Genomic DNA, 21185 nt, shown 5'->3' with positions numbered 1-21185 from the left:
CAATTGCTTCACTGTTTTGCGGTTTGGGTTAGTGCAACAATTATATAAATACGGAAAGAATCACTGGGCTAACGGTTAATGTCTTCTGCTTAAATGTCTGCTTAAGTTTTATGCCACAGTGAAATTCCCTATCCATGCAAATTAGAACAAATGTTGTAATTTTATGAGACAGTGAACGTTCCCGTTCACGAAAAATGACCACATAGTAACTACCCTGTCCAGTCACATCATCGTCACAACCTGTCTACAGCCTGAATATGTCCGCCAGGGCTAGATTCATACCCGTGTGGATCCATTGGACCTTCCAGAATGACGAGATCACCAAGCAAATGCCGCGAAAACATTCCCCAGACCACGACGCTCCCCATCCGACCAGGACCCTTCGGACGATTGTTGCAGGTTGTTTGCTTTCAGATTTTTCACGACGTACATGCCAACTGCCATCTGTCCGACGGAATATAAAACGTGATTCATCTTAAAAGGCCATCTGTAGCCAGTCGGTGGACGTACAGGTTGCGGTATTGGCGGGTAAATTGGAACCTTCATCGCCTATGTACACCTGTCAGCATGTGTCAATGAAGCAGGTGCCTGCTGCGGAGACCCATACGCAGCAACCTTGGCTGAACGGTCATTGAAGAGATGTTGTTGGTATCCCCTTGGTTCATCCTGGCTTTCAGTTACTCAAAAGTTGCATGTCAATTCGCCAGTACTCATCTTCGCAGCCGTCACTCACCCCTCTCATCTATGGCCCTCGGTGCACCACATTTGCCTCGGCGCCGGGTTTGGATAGATTACGTTTACTTCGAACCACGCAAGTACACTGCGAGCTGTGAGACACGTTGCATTGTCCTATTGGTAGATGCCATCATGCTGAGAAAAAAACCAAGTGCCTGTAGGGATGGACATGGTCCCCAACGATATGTGCATACTTGTGTTGATCCAGTATGCCCTCCAGAATGACGAGATCACTCAAGGAATGCCACGAAAACATTCCCCAGGCCATAACGCTCCCTCCTCAGGCCAGAACACTTCCGACAGTATTCCCGGCCATGAAAGCCAACGGCCAGCTGCCCGATGGAGCACAGAACGTGCAAATTCATTGGTCAGCATAGGTGCATGATCCAGGCGCCTGCTGCGAAGGTGCATACACGGCAACGTCCGCTGAACGGTCGTTGAGGAGACACTGTTAAAATGGCTCTGAGCACTATGAGGAGACACTGTTTCTAAGCCCTTGGATCATTTGGGTTGTCAGTTGCCCAACAGTTGTACGCCTATTCGCCCGTACACATTTCCACAGGTATTGTTCACTCCTGTCATATATGGCCCGTGGTGCACATTAGCTGGCTCGGCGTCGGTTTTGGATAACGCCATCTTGCAATGTCCACTATCCTTTAAGCACGGTGGCACGCAGACAATTTATAGACTTAGCAGTTTTGGAAGTGCTTCCACCCTAGGCCCGAAATCGAATAATCATGCCCTTTTGGATGTCAGATAAAAGCTCCGTTTCCGCATTACGACCAAGACTGCACCCTTATCCGTGTCCCCTCTGACACACTTTATGTACCTTCCATTGCTTGTCCTGCCACCTGCTGTCTGTGAGTGGTTATTGCGGGTTGATGTCGAACATAAGCGTTGGTCACATTAATATGACTGGACAGTGTAGTTGTAGAAAAAGCAGGCGCCAAGCTAGATTCATTGAAAGCATCTTCAGGAAATGTTTTTCAGTCACAGAGAAAGTGTGAACAGTAAATGTCCTAACACATTTCCTTGGAGCAAGCCCGACGTCATTTTACTTTAGACGATGCTTTTCCCTTAAGGGCGAGGTATTGTTTGATAGGAAGTCTTCAGTCCAGTCGTGTGCTTGGATATTCCATGTCGAACCAGATGGAAGGTCCTACTGAAGTGAAGAACACAATAATCATACGGTATCCGTTATGTGCACCGTTTCGCCTCTTATGAACCAACAAAGCGAAATACATATTGGTCGTATCCTATAATTCTGTAGAAAATTGACATCGTTAGAAACGATTTCTGGCGACGTATCTCATCAACTATAATTCACTATGACACAGTAAACTGTGTAGACACAAAAGATGTAATGAGGATCGTTGTATCAAATCCTTTAAGGAAGGTAAAAGTCAATCAAAAAATTTCGTTTATTGTCAGTTATTTTTGGCGGGCAGCACTACCGACACTCTTAAATGAAGTCTTTACCGCACTCAAGGGCACCGGCGCTCAGCTCAGACGTTCTAAACACAAGACCGTGTCTCAGTGTGCCAGACTGAACTGCAAACTTCTCCTTAGCGTGTTTCTGAATCTCAGAATGTGATGCTGTCAGTGGCGACCGCCCACAGGGTGGCCAAACTCAAGCAGGGCCGCAACTATGGCGCTACTCGAGAGAAGTTGGCTATGTGCCCGTACCGGGTCTCAGAATCTCCCTTCTCGCTCGTTGTTTCTTCGCGTTTCCACTTTGTAATCACATTACCGACAGTCGACTTGTGGAGTTCTGACAAGGTTGAAATACTCCTAATGGATTTGTTACTCAGATGACATCCAATGATAATTTTACGTTCGAAGTCACTAACATCTCCAGAGCGACTCATTCCACTGTTAAAACCGACTTCTGTGCTGACAACAGAATACTCCCCGCCCGCTTTTGTAATGGATGGTCCGCCTCTCACTGTTCTACTTCTAGTAGTCACTTCCGCATTACACAGGGATTTCTGTATACTTTTGAACAGGCAGTGTATGAAAGCAACACTGTTTCACATATTCATGCCGAAGGTTTTTCTAATAAAAATTACTATTTCTCCCCAGGCTAACAGATGAAACACTTTCAATTCATTAATCTACTAAAATACACTACTATGTCAAAATTTAAGAAATGCAAGTAAATAAAGTGCTTTAAAGAAAGCAACTACAAGACAGGGAGAGAACATTTTTCATAGTTTTAGGCCAAAAGCACTTAAGACTGTAAGATAACTTTACAGAAGTAAATAATAAAAGATTATAGGGATAAAATGTGACCAAAAGCAGATAGCACGCAGATGGCAAAACACGTTTAGGTGATTAAAACAGAGAATGGTATTTGGTATTCTGTGCAAGATAGATTTATAGAAATAAAAAATGATACGTTTATAACTAACAAGATTTCCTCAGCTTTCATGAGATTACTTCGATGTCAATATTGTGCACCTACGCGTTCCATCACCGAGGAGGTGATACATGGCATATCGGTGAAGTCTGTCCAGGTATGTAGGTAGATAGTTAGGTAGTAGGTAGCAGGTAGGCATCCTATAAATGTAAATGATTTTCTTCTCAAAGCTCCTGTGTTAATTACCAAATTTCTTGGCAGTGTCACATGGAGTGAGGACGTAAGATTTTGTTCTTGGTGGTCCGTCAGGATGACAAGCCAAGTTTCGTGGCCTCTTTGGTGCTGTTGGAAAGAAAGGAAGATCATTATTTAACTCCACACGACGATTAGAGACAAACTCGGATTGGAGCAAAATGGGAAAGGAAGTCGTCTACGTTATCGTTAATTTCATGAGTTGCCGGAGACGGTGAAACTCTGTTTAATGGTATTGATAGCACAAATAATGTTTAGTTGATTTAAATGCGTTGATGCCTGATGATGAGCACTAGTGGCTCGAAACACGTCACTAACGAATTAATGATGTAAGATTAATAATCTCGAACGTTTTCAGTGGTTACGGTAAATAGATATATCATTTATTACAACACAGTCAGGGTCAACACAGTCGCGGAAAACTAATATGCCAATATGGCTGTCTCAAGTAACAACTTTTCCCAGATAAGATGTACTCTTTTTAGTACCTCGAAAATTCTATATATAGAAAATTCTGATAGTTTACCTCCGATACATCGTCAGCATCGATTTATCGAAAAGTCAGTATATCAATACTTCAGAAAATCTTGCCTTCTATAAACGTAAGTATAAAATAAAGAAAATTATACAGCTTATATAGGGCATAGAAGTACAGGTCATCATTTTTCCCTTCATCCATTTGCGTATAGAACATGAAAGGCAATCACTAACAAAGTACCCTCTGCTGTTCACATTATAGTGAACTGTGGTGCTTATAGATGCAGAAACATTGTAGCCAGTACCTGACTGTTCCAAGTATAAAATATGGTCTCGTACTAGTGTGTATTGTGCTTAATTTAATCTACACATTATGGACATGAGTCAATATCTTTGATTGGCGTCAACGGAAAGTCAAATTATGGACATCAGTGTAAGAAGTGATTCGCGTTCTTCAGTATTTGACCCGACTGTCCGAGAAAAGAAGGAAGATAGGGTTTTACGTCCCATCGACGAAGAGATCATTAGAGACTGAGTGTAAGGTCGGATTGGGGAATGGTGGGAAAGGTAATGGTTCGAAACCTTAGAAAGGAATTATCTCAGAATTCGCCTCAAGCGATTTAGGGAACTCACGGGAACATAAATCTAGATTGTCAGACAAGAAGCATTTAAACCACCATCCCACCGAATACGGTTTCAGTGCCTTAACACTACGAGTCCTCACTCAGTGGGTACTGTCCGCAAATGATGGCTGATGCCTTAATTTCCATTTATCAGCTATTTTTATTTTTGTTCTGTGAACGGATGCCCATCCTTTCGCCACAATCTTCAGTTGCTCTAAGGGAGGAAAGTAGTGGATGCCATATCTATGTGAACAGAGTGAGCATTTTTTTCTGTGAATCCTTGTACGTAGGCATAAAAAATGTAACACCTTCAAGAACTGTATTCAGTGGCACCAGGGTAAAATATACGCATACTGAGGGGTTGCTGTGTTATTCAGCCCGCATCTCGTGGTCGTGCGGTAGCATTCTCGCTTCCCGCGCCCGTGTTCCCGGGTTTGATTCCCGGCGGGGTCAGGGATTTTCTCTGCCTCGTGATGGCTGGGTGTTGTGTGTTGTCCTTAGGTTAGTTAGATTTAAGTAGTTCTAAGTTCTAGGGGACTGATGACCATAGTTGTTAAGTCCCATAGTGCTCAGAGCCATTTTTGTTTTTGTGCTATTCATTTCAGGCGGTCATCGGTGTTCACACAGCGCTCAGGTCACATGTCCGCGCACCTTTTACTGTGCAAGTAGTAACTGTGTTGAGTTTAGAGGTGAGCAGTGTTTGTAACATTCGTCCTAGGCTACAACCACGACCCGTACTCTTGTTGAACAGCTTCAGCCGTTTGAATAGGATCGCATTCTGGGAAGCTGGATGGACGTACCTACGGATTGCTGCACTTACTGGGCACAGTGTTACGGTGGTGTAGCGTTGCTTTGGTCAGTGATCTGTGGAACATCCCCACACCTGTACAGCAAGTTCTGAACGTCCGCATAGTACAGACGCACGTCACGATCGACATACTGTGCAAGCAGCGGTAGCATCGTCCAGGGACGATGTCCGGACACACGTTGCACCTGGTGCATCATCAGAACCATCAGGAATCGTTTCCTTTGCAGAAGGATTAATATCGCGTGTGCCTCTGGTAAGGCTCCCATTGACACCAGAACACTGACAAACATGGCTATCCCGGCCCCTCCCGCCGGAGGTTCGTGTCCTCCCTCGGGCAAGGGTGTGTGTTGTTCTTAGCATAAGTTAGTTTAAGTAGTGCGTGAGTCTAGGACCGATGACCTAAGCAGTTTGGTCCCTTAGGAATTCATACATGGCTATCCAGGTGTCGTGAAAATTGTAAGTAGGCTATTATGACTTTTGAACACTATAAGGTAAATACATTGTTTGTTCTTTATTAAACTCTTTCATTTGCTAACTATGCCTATCAGTAGTTAGTCCCTTCAGTAGTTAGAGTCTTTTATTTAGCTGGCAGTAGTGGCGCTCGCTGTATTGCAGTAGTTCGAGTAACGAAGATTTTTGTGAGGTAAATGATTTGCGAAAGGCATAGGTTAATGTTAGTCAGGGCCATTCTTTTGTAGGAATTATTGAAAGTCAGATTGCGTTGTGCTAAAAATATTGTGTGTCAGTTTAAGCACAGTCATTTATAATTTTCCTAAGGGAACGTTTTAAAATGTTAACTGGAGAGTGAAATGGCGCTATGTTATATTCAGCGATCAAAGTATGTTCTCTATCTATGCTACTGATGGAAGCACACGTGTCTCGCTTGGACCTAGTGAATTGCATATTCCAGAGTGCATCGCCCACGATACACATGTCTCATCCCAGGCTTCATGGTGTTGACTACCATCAGTTACAACTCACGGCCACATTTGGTGTCATATACTCCCACAATGATGAGATGTCTATCACCTCACTTGTCAATAGGATGGCTTCGTTTTTGAGAATGTTGCATTTTTTCTCCGGCACTGTATTTAAGATATTTGTGTGGTGCGTTTCTGAGACAGACTTGTGGAAACAGCCTGAATTTTGTCAAGGTAATCTCAACACACGGTTTAAAACCACATTCAGACTATCCAGAACATGGTTTCTATCTAGGTCTCACCCACCTCCCTGTGTCGAGAGAGAGCGCTGCGCGGAAAATTACAAGATTAGGTCTAAAGGAGATCGCTGCGTTGTAGAAAACAGTTCAAATGATTTCGGGGTTATGTGACGCCTATAATTCGATCGATTTCCCTTGCGCAGCAGCCGTACGTGCTGCCTTGTTATCAGCCGAGTGGTTCAGTGTCTCGGGCTGGAGCGAGCTTGTCGTTGCAGGCGCTCTAGCCGTCTCGGCTGGCAGAGGCAGCAGTGCTGGAAGCCGATGGGTGATTACGTGCGGAACATGCGGCCACCGTGTACGAACCGGTTTGTGATCAGGGAGCGCGTCGGAGCCGGGTTAATGTAATCGGGCTGCGGGATCTGGAGTGACGCGCCACGCCAGCAACGGTATCGCCGCCCTGGGCGCCCCCCAAACATGGCTGCGGTGGCTTTACTGTTAACGGAGCACTCCCACCCCTGCCCTGCTTCATATTCCCATCATACGCTCATCTGTCTCTCCTGTCCAACTAATTACAGCCGACCCGCTACCGGTACACGCTTTCGCGGCGACGCGGAATACTAACTGCGCATCACACCTTACTCTCCACCCACTCCCTAACAGCTCTCCACGCCTAAGTTGCACACGTAAATTTCTAGTTAATATTCGCCATATACGTCAAGAAGGTGTCAGTCTTCTTGGTATATTAAGTACGAAAGGTCTGCAAAGGCTTCTTATTATTCACTGTTCTACAAATTTTAAATAGTTCAATATTATGGCGAATGATGTGCGATTTCTTTGTGTTTTTTGGGTCAGAACAAGAAATGTGCTACCATACGGCAACCAGCGGCATTAGCACACTCGACAAAAATTAGACAGACCAAGGAGACGTTGAGCTAATATCCAGTAACCCATATCCTCCAAAACTTAACAAAACTTGTATCAAGATCACCAACACACAGACAACAGCAGCATTAAATGCCATGGACGTAGATGAAGACAAAATATAACATCCACCAAGAGCAGCGACACAAGAAGTTAACGACTAAACGAGCAAGGAAAGGACAAAGTGCAGATTTAATACACCCTTGCTCGGTTTTTAAGGAGGGTTCCCTCAGCACTAGGGTAAGTGTCGTGGTCAAACCATCCTACCACGCAAAACGGAAGTATACCAATACAAAAGAAGCATAATAATTAGGACGACCCATGGAAATAATAAAATGTGCCCTAACAGAACAACGTAAGTATAATATAAGGAACCAAAGACCAATAGCTTCTATATGTGTACGCCCTTGCCCATTCGAAAAAAAATTGAGCCTTGAAAATGGGGGCATTTCGGAGAGGAAGAGAGTTCGCAAGTTTCTTCAGGCCTGCCATATTCGAATTTAAAATGCTGCGCAAACGAAGGACAAGAAATCCACTGCAGTACAATTACACTATTAGTGACAAATTGCTGAAAACAGTAACCACCGTAAAATAACTAGGAGTAACCATGCGGAGCGGCCATATAAAACAAATTGTAGAAAAAGCAGACTCAGATTCGTAGGAAAAATCTTAAGAGAATGTAATTCATCCACGAAAAAAGTGCATTACAAAACATTTGTTCTACCGGTTCCTGAGAACTGCTCATCAGTCTGGGCCTATACTAACACCAGGCTGGACTAATCCTAGGAATACCAACGCACTTTCTGTAACGCATACTACAAAGGTGGGGGCAGGGCGTACTTTATGCCCACCACAAAAAATTTTAAAAATTTTCGATAATTATTATTAACTTTTACTAACAATGTCCGTTTTGCGTAGATACTGAAGAACAACAATGGTCCAGAACCTGAGAATATCTTTCAGTACAATCTTAGCAATGATAACGTATTTTCACTAAGTGTTCACGGTGGGGAGGGGTACTTTGTGACCAAAAATTTAATAAAATACAGACTTGGTTAACTGTCGTTGTCTTTTATTCTCAACATAATTTTTAAAGATACATAGATGTGCAAGAAGGGTCCCGAATTTGAAAACATAAATATGACATTTGCTGCGAAAAGTCACGTTCACTACTAAGATTTAAATTTTTGGATAAAGTTTTACTAAAAATTTAAAAGAATTACGAAATCTAATATAATAAATCATTAAAAACAATAAATATTTTTAAAATATTTAAATATAAAGTACGTGACTACATTACAATATTTTCAAAAGGTTGGCAGAAAGTACTCCTCCCCCATGGTTTTGCGAGGGGTAGCAGAAGAGACAGACAGATCCAACGAAGAGAGGCGCATTTAGTCACGGAATCCTTTAGTCGGCGTGAGAGCGTTACGGAGATGCTCAACGAATTTCAGTGACTAATGCTACAAGAGAGGCATTGTGTATGGCAGAGGGGTTTACTACTGAAATTCTGAGAAAGTACATTCTGGGAAGAGTCGGACAACGTATTGCCTCTCACGAAATGACTACGAGAAAATTCCAGGTGTTAGAGCTTATAATGGGGATTTTCCAACTATCATTCTTCCCACGCACCATTCGTCACTGGAACAGGGAAGAGGGAATGAGACAGTGGTACAATAAGTACTCTCCTTAATACGGCATGAGGTGGTTTGCAGCATATAGATGTAGATGCTGTACATGAAAATAATTACATCCCGTAAAGCTATCGAACTGCAGGGATATCGATTACTACGTTTCATCTGCTGTTTCAGATAGTCACAGACATTTTCTATGCGATTAAGATCGTGGGATTTAGCAGACTTGTCGCGATATGGAAGGGTAACTGAATCTTCTTCAAACCAGGAATGTGCGCGTGAAGGCCAGTGAAAACGGGAGTGTCCACAGCATACTAAACATGAGCATAAAGAAGAAAGGGCAACACTTGGCCACCGAGAATATGAAACTAAACATCCTGGTCCATTCTCGTGGTAACGTGAATGATGTGGACCAAATTATGGTACGACAAACAGCCCCAAAACATCAGAGAACCACCTCTGGGCTTAGCAACATTTTCCACGTTCTGCGGACTAAATGCCTCACCGGGCTTTTAGTGCCCACATTGCCCTGAATCATTAGAAAAGAGGCACGGCTATTACTCGTGTCTGCACACTGCACTCCTTCAGTCAGCTACTGCCCACTTTTTAGGCTGTTTGGATAATTGAAGACATGCAGCCTTACGTGTCGCTGTGCGCAGTGGCCTTTTCCTAGGTACCCAAATCCAGACATCCAAAGCATTCAATTCCCTTCGCATTGTCCGCCCAGATACTAATTAAGATGGCTCTCCATTCAGTGGCACTAGCAATTCTTGTCTGGTTGGAAACCGATTGTCAATGACAACCCGTGAACTGTCGTCTCTGGTCCCTATCGGTTAGGATATCTTTACGGCCACTGTTTCTACGTCGTGTTACATAGCTGCTTGCAGTGCGCCGTTCCTTGCAGACACACTGGACAGTCCACGTTGACACACCGACAAATCGGGTGACTTCATTCACGGTGCCTTCATAGGCAGGTCCAAACACGATAGGTTCTTTCTGCCATTCTTCACATCTGTACGTTGATCCATGTTGCCACGCTGATCACATACAAGCGACTATTCAATATAAGGCAATTCACTTCCATGACTTATACCAGCGGTGGACGATCATAAGACCACCTTGTACCAGTTCTACAACATCTACGACGCTCGAAAGCGACTAGTGTACTCTTTTAAGGCGGTGACTAATACTCTGTCCGGTGAGTTTATAACCTGCATAGACATCATAAGAGCAACATGAAAGAGATGAGGGCTCGTGCAGATCTCTGTAGACAGTCATTTGTCCCCCAGTCACTAAGTGAATAGAACGGAAGAGAAAAATAGCAATATTGATACAAAGTATCCTCCCATATGCCTTGTATAGCTGCTTAGTGACCTTATATACAGATACAGGAGATGAAGACTACTTTCATTATGTACTTCTCATTTTAACATAATGATATGTATTATACGAGGGTTGGAAATTTAATAGTGGCAACTATTTATTTACAGCTCGCAAAAACAGATACGTGTTTCAAAGTTTTACTGACCTTCAGAGTAATCACCAGCATTGTTTATAACCCGTTGCCAGCGATGTGGAAGTCGTAGGCTACTCTTAGCGGTGCCAGTTGTGTTGACAGTTCGAGCGGCGCGGTCTGTTACCCAACGAATTTGTAGCAGTTCTGAAGCGAATGCCGTGAAGTGTTTCCTTCAGTTTAGACATCGAGTTGAACTTACGAGGGGTTAAGTCAGGGGAGTGCAGTAGATGGTATAGCACTTAGCAGCTCCATCAGTCAAACAAATCAGTAACAGCTTTCATGGTACGTGCTTGAGAATTGTCCTGAAAAATGATGGTCAGGCCCTACAGAAAGTGTCATCACTTCTGTCTCTAAGCTGGTCATAGGCTGTGCTCCAAAAATGAACAGCATAGAGACAGAAGTAACGACACTTTCTGCAGGACCTGACCATCATTTTGCAGGACAATACTCAAGCACTTACAGTGCTTGAGCATTGCAGAAGGTCTGTAGAAGGAGATGAAATGAACTGAATAGGAAAGACATCCGATATTAATAAGGACAAACATGGTGTCAGGAGATTCAATCGTAAGAGCACGAGAATGCTTCATAAAACATACAGAATGTAAGTAAATATATGGTAATAGAACGGTGGATCGGCCATATGGAGCATTACCCGGAATATTTTGGAACGAGTCCAAGAACTACAGTAGTACTTTGATTTTTAGCTCTCTCACATCGCAAAATAATGGCTACACGCTGAAGGAATGAAATTATAATAATGATGATACTGACGAGAACGACGACGAAAACATGTATATGTATACTCTGTAAGTCACATTACGGTGTGTGCCAAGGGGTATTATCATCTCACCCCTTTTTCATTCCATTCAGAAATAGTGTGCATTTGAAGAACCGTCAGCTTTCTCTGATTTTACCGTATTTTTCATGAGCAAGTAATATCATCGGACCGATTTGGCAGTAGCCTATACGTCTTATAATAAATACTATAATAAATCAAGAAAATCATTACATGATCTAGACAGCCATGGATAAATTGGTCTTGCGAATCCTAAAGGGGTGTCAGCACCATCTGAGTCGTTACTAACAATTGTCTGCCAAGCGCATAGTCTAAAGACTTTGTAAATAGAAAAAGAGAAGAAAAAATACCTCTGCCACAGCACAGATTTATTTCCTCAAAGATCTCAGTACAGCGACTAACAACACTGAACATTTTCTTTTTTTTTCTTTTTAAATAATTTACAACGCCTCATAGACCGTGAGATCATTAGAGAAGGATCACTTTCTCAGGTTAGCTCGAAAACCAGCTGTGGCTTTAAGGTATCCCCCGTCATCTACGCAGAGTGATTTAGAGAGGACGGGGGAACCGTAAACAAAGTTTCCTCGTCGTAACTTGGACTCACATCCTCCCAACTGCAAGCGACGCACCTTACTGCTGTGCTCGCTCTCTGTTGCTCTTTGATTCATTGAGGTGACGCAGCGCAACGGCTGAGTTACAGTGAGAAGAAATACACCTCATCTCTCTTTGTAACGCACAAGCCTCATTCATCTCAGTTACATGGCAGTTCGGGCCTCAGTTAAAGTTGCTAAGAACGAGAACGTGGCAAAGACACTGGGTCAATAAGAACAATGGCCGTCGTTTCTACGAATAATTCCCTGATATTTGTTAAAGGATGTAACTGCAGTATACGGAAGCAGGAGTAATCACGATCTGTTCCATAAAGGGGCATGGACAATATCCTCTTTATCTGTATCAAACAGACAGATGCCAACATTAGACATATGCGAATGTGGAGAGGCAGGTGCACTAGAACTTCACTGTCCTCCAAATAGTGATACTATGGGTAGCAATGCTGTAGAAATAAACCTTCGCTTTGCACTAAGAAAACCTGATTCCTGGGAAAATACACTTCCTTGCAAAGTGTCACTTCAATGATTTCAAAATCGAATCGGATTTTCAAAGAACTTTGCTTAAAAGTAATACTTTGCACTCCCTCTGGGCTGGACGCATACAGATTCGGTCGGGAAAGGTGTGATCAAGCCGTTGTATCCCCCTCCCCCTTCCTATCAACTGTTGTAACTGGTCCTTGATGTCAAGGGACGGAGTTCGCGTCACATATGGTCCAAACCTGTCCTGTCGGTGACAGATCTGAGGAACTTTCTGGCTACGGTGGTGCCTCAACACCAGGCAGACATTTCCTAGAGACGCGTGGCATGTGTTAACCAGCATTTTCCTGTTAATAAATGGCACCTCGATACTGTCACACGAGAAGTAGCGCATAAGGACGTCGAATATCAGTGACGTACCGTTTTGCTGTCAGAGTTCCATCAGTCACTCCCAGCCGTGACGTGAAGTCATACCTGATGGCTCCTCACATCATAACACCAGGAGTAAAAATTTTTGCCCCTCCAGAACATTAGTATAATGTGACATCTAGATACGTTGACGCCATACTCACCGTCGACGTACATCCGAGGTTGTGCAGAAATGGGATTCATCGCTGAACACCGTGAGACGCCATCCATCAGCTGTCACCGGTTCCTGTACACGGCGCCTCTCCAGACGTAGCCGTTTGTGCTGTCATGGTAAGGGCAGCCAACGCACGGAACGGTAATTCCCTAGCCAGGCTGCTGTTAGTCTCAGACCAATTGTGCAGGATGACACAGAATTTTGCAGGGAATCCATGACTTGTTTTCGGATAACAGGCGCAAATGTGAATGTCTTACTATGTGCACGGTGCACACTACGGCTAACCTCCCTTGTGTTGGCTGGTGAGGCGCCTCTTTTCGTAAGTTTAAGAGGTTTTACGTAGTTTTTATGGTTTCTTAGTTACGTATAAGTAATAATAATTAATGTTCAAGCACAGTAGCTAATATTATGTAAGAGCAGGGAGAAGCTAAATCGAGGAGACATAATACAAACTACGGCATAACGTGACGAGAATGTTTGTCACAATTGACATAGAAATGACGGAGCAATGTAGACTGTGACGTTAGCATTCTCTGTCTCATTCACACTCGCACCTCATTCCTTTCCTGATTTGATTTTGATTCTGCCTGTCTTTCATTGCTCAATTAACGTAAGTGTGTGTTGAAAGCAAAGTAATTTGAAAGCAAAGTCTTAATAAAATGTCGTGTGTATTGTTTGTGCAGTACCCGTCACAACTTAATTTCACAGATATTGGGAGACAGGTGGCATATGTTAAAGACGAGGTTTTCGTGGGAGAGTTTTGAGTTGGCTCCATCGGCGTTTAACCATACTGTATATCTGAAGAAAAATCTGCAATTTTCGACATTACATTAAAATAAGTTCAATGATATTCCTGATAGGCGGCACGGCCAAGTATTGTCAGTTATCTTATTTATAACCCACAAGCCGAAATCACAGAGCAGTTTGGAGAGGAATGGACCTATTTTATGAAAGACATTTATTAAAATAAATTATGAAATATTACAATGTTTTATCTCACTAGCAGTTCATACGAAATAAAATTTCCTTGATAACTATTTATGAACCAAAGGTATAGCACGATAGTATTCCAGATTCGTGTAGGATTTCATTGTCATAGCTAACTAAAAGTAATCATAATCTCCTGCCACATACAATATTTAAGGATGAGTAATAAAACTCGCTTTTTTTTTTTGTAAGTTACATCGACCGCATCTTTTACGATGAGAATGCCTACTTCCATGTTTCCACGCAGTTCAACATCGGGCCACTGTTACATCAATATGTCACACAAATCTGGATGTTGCACTATCGACCAGCTGGCCAAACGGAAACCCACAATGAGGCCACTTTCAAACTCTGTGAGGTGCTGATAACTCTGCCTCGCACGGGTACAAGGCAGCTTTGTGTTATTCAAAGTTATCATTCATCACCTGACGGTGTTCACACTCCTTATATGCTACCATACCTGCTAACAACACTAAGCAGGAACAACGCTAATGCACTCTGGTGACTGTTCTATCTATCATAGAGATTTGCAGCTCGCAAAATTTACATAACCGTCGATGGTGTGTACTGTAAAAAGTTACACTGACATCGGACCCTGTCTTCTGGGTGCTTCACTTTTTTCGTCAAGCAGTGTATAAACGACATTTTCAACAAATACCTCACGTAGAGTTGCTAACATTTGGGTACAAGGAGTTGAAAACTTTTAAACCGTGAAGAACTTTTCTTGTAACGTCAGTAATATTTTCATGATATTGCAGTTTCTTAAACAATGTTACTGTTACCTCCTTATACTGAACACACATCCTTAACACGTATTTTCAGTCTTCATTTATTTCTTCTGTTATAGATCATGATTGGGATTGCTGTTCTGTTTATTGTTAAGAGGGAGACTTAGTTGATACTCAAAAACTTTTGTGTACTTCGGAATGTTTATTGGTAGACAGTGCAAAAACCATGATTACAAACATTTACCTCCACTTCTTTCCTCTTCAATTCTGCCACCTGTACTCTGATGATGTGTTGAAAGTGTTTACCATTAGACTATATTACCGCGAAGTAGTCTGCAAAATTCAAGGCAGACAATACAACAGTATCTATGATAGTAGTAGTAATATAATAATAGTAGTAACAGTATTAATAACAATAAACGAAACAAAATTTACGAAAAATAAAAAGCAAATAAAAGAAATAAAATCATTAATGGAGGATGATGGTGCCAGCTGGACAACGATCCGACTGTGTACATAAATGTGATACATTTACTATAAGTTATTAATCTGTAGTTATAATCATCACACACAGTACTTACATTTTTGGACATGTTATCGCATTTTTCTTTTGTGAAAAGGATCTTGGCTTCCGCTAAACCAATATTAAGTAAGTTTTTGTAGTAACCTTGTTATACTTCACAAAAACGTATGGTCAAGTTCTTATGATTCATATTACTCCAAATTTTGTAGGCTTCCAAAGACGACGGACTAATCTGTCGAAACCTGCAAAGCAAAATAAAAATAACTGAGCAGCTGACTACTGATTTTTCCGAAATATATAAAATACTACAGTTGCTGAGAAAATAATAGCTATGAATAAAATCATGAAATTATAACATTAATAAGTGTTAAAATGCTCATAAATGTGCAAATTGAGCACTTTGACAGTAAACGTCATTTCGTTCCACAGATCTTATCAGAAATATCGTTCATCTGTGCAGCCACAAAGCAGCAGGACACTCGACACTAAGAACCATAAGCGCCTAGACCCCAAATTCCAGTGTTTCAACAACTGCGCATAGGATTACGTTATGAAGATATTCTTCACCAACAATAATTTCGATTTTAATTTTCATTATAAAGAAAAAAACGGTATTCATCAGTCTTCTGACTGGTTTGATGCAGCCCGCCACGAATTCCTCTCCTGTGCCAACCTCTTCATCTCAGAGCAGCACTTGCAACCTACGCCCTTAATTATTTGCTGGATGTATTCCGATCTGTGTCGCCCCCTACTGTTTTTACCATCTATAGCTCTCTCTAGTACCTGATGTCTTCACAGATGTCCTACCATCCTGTCCCCTCTTCTTATCAGTGTTCTCCATAGATTCCTTTCGTCGCTGATTCTGCGGAGAACCTCATCACTCCTTCCCTTATCAGTCCACCTAATTTTCAACATTCTTCTGTAGCACCACATCTCAAATGCCTCGATTTCCTTCTGTACCGGTTTTCCCACATCCCATGTTTCAGTATCATACAATGCCGTGCTCCAAAGGCACATTCTCATAAATTTTTTCCTCAGTGTAAGGCGTGCAGGGGAAGCATAATGACTGGAAGTGTAGGACAGTATCTGAGTCTAGTAAAGTCAACATTGGGACCGTAACATACCTCCTTTCAACTGAGGGTATCTTGGCCAGTCTGTTTTATGTCCTCCTTGTTCCATCCATTTTGGGTTATTTTGCTGCCTAGATAGCAGAATTCCTTAACTTCATCTATTTCGTGAACACTCATCCTGATGTTAAGTTTGTTGCTGTTCTCATTTCTACTTCTTCTCATTACTTTCGTCTTTCTTCGATTTACTCTCAATCTATATACTGTACACATTAGACTGTTCATTCCATTCAACACATCCTATAATTCTTCTTCACTTTCACTGAGGATAACAAAGGCATCGTAGAAACTTATCATTGATATCCTTTCATCCTTAATTTAAATTACATTCTTCAACCTTTCTTTTATTTCCGTCATTGCTTCTTTATGTATAGATTGAACAGTAGGGATGAAAGATTACATCCCTGACTTGCACTCTCCTTAATTCCAGCACTTCATTCTTGGTCTTCCACTCTTTTTGTATCCTCGTGGCTCTTGTATATATTCTATATTACCCGTCTTTCCCTATAACTCACACCCATTTTTCTTAGAATTTCGAACATCTTGCACCATTTTACATCGTCGAGCACTTTTTCCAGGTCGACAAATCCTATGAACGAGTGTTGATTTTTCTTACTTCTATTATCAATTGCAACATCAGAAATGCCTATACTACTTAGAAAAGACTTTGAAGATTTGAAACAATCTACACTAACTCTCTTGGTGGACGTACCTCTAGACAGTTGCATTGGAAACTGGTTTTTCAGTTGCACAGACACTATTGCCTAATGCAATAAATAAACCCTCTGAGTTTTTCCCTTGTCAATTACTGGGAGATGTGCAACAAAGCAAAATAATGCAGCCTTTAACAGGTTGTGCTTCATCATCAGCTTCTATAGAAACTACTTTTTGTCCGCCCTGCTCACACGTGAAAAGCTTTTGTACTGGAACTCAGGGTATCCGCTTATCTGTGGACAGGGTGATGTGTCAAATTTCTTGTTACTTCTAATTAGGGAAAAAAGTGCATCTCTCTGTGATGAAACATATACAAGCGACGACCATACGCCGAATACTTCGAAATGCACCGTGTAAAGGCAAAGCGAACAACCTTTCGTCACGTATATTCACGGTACACTTTGATAGAAGATGCCATCACCGGCAAAACATGGCGTATAAATGACTCGTTTAAATTACTGTTGGATTACACAGGAGATCCAGCTAAGTTAAGGCCTTGAGTTCCATGAAATCCTTTATTCTGTCACCCTTACATTATAATCGAGAAATATTATAAGCATAGAGTGCCATTATTCAGAAATTCGAGTGACTTATGTTCAATGTCCACTAAAAATGAATATAATTTAATTTACCACAGCAGGTGACATGCCGATTCCACTGCCGTCTCTGTAACGTCTTTTCGGCTCTCCGGATATCAGTTCTGGAAATGTTCTGTTCGAAAAGTAACTTGAAAATTACTGTGTCGACAACAAATCTCGTGATGTGGCGAAACAATAAGACGATCTAGACCGTAGTATGACGGGCAATCAAACTCTTGCAGCTCACTACACTCCAGACTGATCGAAAATCATTGGGATAGCGCCATAAATATGGACCTTTATACGTCCGTACAGCAAATTCCTTTGATTGAGGAGATCAGCGAGACGCATTACTTCATTGTCAGAGAAAGTACTCCAAAATATCCAGGACGTCCTTCTCCGTCTCCAGAGAGTGGGGAAGATGTCATTCTGCTTGATACAGGATACATGGGAATTCAGGGGAACGAAACAGATGTAGCATCCAGGAAGGCACGTCGTAATGAATGGGTTGTTCGTTGTGCTGTACACTACATGCTGTTGAGGTACAGATTCTTACGTGGAGGGGAAGCATAATGACTGCAAGTGACGGTCAGTATATGTGGCTAGTAAAGTCAACACTGAGACCTTGAAGTACCTCCTTTCAACCATACAGACACGATGAAGTCCTTCTCACTCGTCTATGTGTACAACACAGTCTCATTATGCATGGCTTCTTACTCCAGATAGAGGATCCTAACCTGCGTGCTGCTTGTGGCATAAGATCACAGTATGCCCCATTTATATCACTATGTATTACATTCAAGAATATAGCAGCGGCTTAGTTACCTACTGATCTGCTCTCCACTTTAGCCGACAATAAAATGAATGTGACAGACTTATTAAATATTCGACGTGTCCCCTAAAACATTTGTGAGAATTATTTATTGTATTAGCAGAGGGGGTGGCTCATCCATGTTCTTGTAAGTGATAAGGCAGCCGCCTATCCCTGTGTTGTCCTTTTTGGCTTTCTTGTATTATTCATGTTTTAAAAACAAAAACATTTAGAACATTTGACCAAACTTACAGTCTCTTACAGATTGCCTGACAGTGTTAATGTGAAGAGTGGACATGACAGACTGGGAGAGAGAGAGTGCAATTTTAAGCAAGACTGTATTTATTTATTTTTTAATGTTTTAGACGTTTTGACGATATTCACCTCGCATTATTTTAGTAAGAGTGCTGATAACAACATAATTAAGCGCCACAAATATAAAGGGTCATTTCATTCCCCTGCCCATCAAATCAATTTTGGGCATTTCCAGTAATGTAACTGGGGACATTTTCTTCTTGAAAAATCCAACTCACGATGAACACAATGCTACATGTGCCTTGCACCACTGAAATATTTTCTTCACATTTACCTCTTTTACAAGAGTTTTGAAAATACTGGCTCTGCTGTGAATGTTTTCTTTACTTGTTTCCGTTGCACCTATTTTCGTTTAAACAGTGATTTCTAGACACATGTTAAGCTTAGAACACACTTCCTTGGCAGTGCTCTTCTTACTAAAGGTAACATGGGTACAAGAAGCAACTGTTCTATTATCACGCAGCTGGACCTGTGCTAAGACGACACCAAACTATATCAGCGGATTTAAAATTTTCCTGATTGCGAGGCTCAAAGGTTTCTGTAGCAGCTAAAGAGAGTTAATATCAGACAGACATACCTATGGCGTTAGTTACTCAACTACTAATAACTGACATTAGTGTTCTCGACATCATAGAAATGGTAAATCCACTGATATAAGTGACTTCGTTACCGAGCAAAATAAACACGTTGGACCTCTTGACATACAGTGAATACTGCCACAATGAAATACCCTTTCCATCTAAAGTTACAATCTAGCCTACCACCTCATAGTGGGCTAGTACTAAGATGAAGATAAAACTACGTCTGTTGTCTATACGATATGACGGTGCGTGAATACCTTACCGAACAATTTATTTATTTATTGCTGTACTTCTGACACCGCCGCCTTATGGTTCCAAGTCGAGTTGGATACATAATATTAAATTCTACAACTAAATTGTACTGCAGTATTAACAGAAAAGGAAGAAAGAATGAAGATTGAAGTGAACGTAAAAGAAAAACCTACCACTCATGACTCTCTGTCCGTATACCGAAGCAACGATAATCGGCAATCTTGGATTGCTCAAGACCGCTGACAATGCAATTCTTTACATCTAAGTTTATCCCTATGCTGACAGTTCACTGGCTCCTCGACACACAACTCTCATCAGGCTGTTGTCCCAGGACGTCTACCAATTTTCCGATGTCCGTTCACAGTCACTCCATTTAATGCAGCAGCGTCCGCAACAGCTACCACAACCTCAACAACACCAGTAACTACTACGAGCTGCCTCTCAGAGTCGATAACATACGTCTGCACAAGCAACGAGTCCCGAACATCGTCAACAGACTTAATCTTCTGACGCTTTTACCTCTTTTATGGGTCCTATTACAGCTGCCCTTGCGGATATTAGGAACCTGTTGTACGCGCTCCACCAAAAACTTACTAGTGTACTGACCCTCGCTGAAGGTCTTTTACAGGCGTTTGTTACGACGTAACTGGGCAGTTTGGCCAGGCTAGCACTCCCCTTCCATTTCTTTAATCATGTCTCACTTGTAACGTCAATATTTTGTTAATTTACATTTACTAATCCAGAGGTGGAAAATACCTCCCTGAAAGTGTTGTAATAAAGGAAATACTTTATTTTACCTTTCATCCTATATATATAATGTTTGCCTTTATGGAGAGTGTTTGAAGTCAAATATCTCATGATGACACAATTTCCATTTCTTTCCTTGCTTCCTTTTCTCTTTCCAAAATCTCTTCATCCTTTGACTATGCTCTTGTTTCCTTTGTTCCGTCCATAATGCTCCCTTCTTCCTCTTCTCATTTATCATAAATTTTGCTTTCCTAATTTTGTTCCTGAATTCCCTTCTGTCTTTTATACAGATTAATGATTCCTAGAATCTCGCTCCAATTTTAGTCACAAGTAATACCGCAATAGACTGGTACCATACCCGCATAGCGCTGCCCATGTCAAGCTCTTATCCTCATGGGACATACAGAATAAGGATTCCAGGAGCAGTTAGGTACTGGTGCTGCAATGGTAGGCGGATATGTCAGAAGAATGGTGTGGCATAGGGTAATGTTATAGTACCATTTGAACCAAACATTTTCAAATGTGAGGAAAACTCCGCAAATTAATGTGTTTACAAGGACTGCAAGTCATGTAATTTTTAAGAAATGGTTTTCCATTAATAAACTGAGGGAAAACATTTTTCATCATGAAAAAACATCGGCATTTCAGTGAAACATCCAGCTTAAGCAATGAACAGTAGCCTAATGTATTAGTAAGATGTCTAACCTTTCTATATGTGTTCTGCTCGTTGATTATCGACTCATTAACCTAAACATTCAGAACTTGCATTTCCTATTTTTATTTTCGCTCTGTTGCAATTACTTTCATTTATTTTCACACTATCATATGATTTCAGCGATGTGCTGATAGCGTGAAAATAAATAACTGTACA

General features: G+C 41.6%; 1 long non-coding RNA gene across 1 annotated transcript in view; it reads right to left on the bottom strand.

Moving 5' to 3' along the window:
* Nucleotides 1-14863: 14863 nt before the first annotated feature.
* LOC126298651 (uncharacterized) overlaps nt 14864-21185 on the bottom strand; it is a 123187-nt gene continuing 116865 nt past the window's right edge. Inside the window, exons 2-3 of the long non-coding RNA XR_007552638.1 lie at nt 15248-15431; nt 14864-14999 (exon numbers count right to left, since the gene is read on the bottom strand). This is a non-coding gene — a long non-coding RNA (uncharacterized LOC126298651). The remainder of the gene's footprint in view (nt 15000-15247; nt 15432-21185) is intronic.

The sequence above is a fragment of the Schistocerca gregaria genome, chromosome X (genome assembly GCF_023897955.1).
Source record: "Schistocerca gregaria isolate iqSchGreg1 chromosome X, iqSchGreg1.2, whole genome shotgun sequence".
Lineage (NCBI taxonomy): Eukaryota > Metazoa > Arthropoda > Insecta > Orthoptera > Acrididae > Schistocerca > Schistocerca gregaria.
The sequence above is the reverse complement of the archived record's forward strand: the minus strand, read 5'-3'. Positions and strand labels throughout refer to the sequence as shown.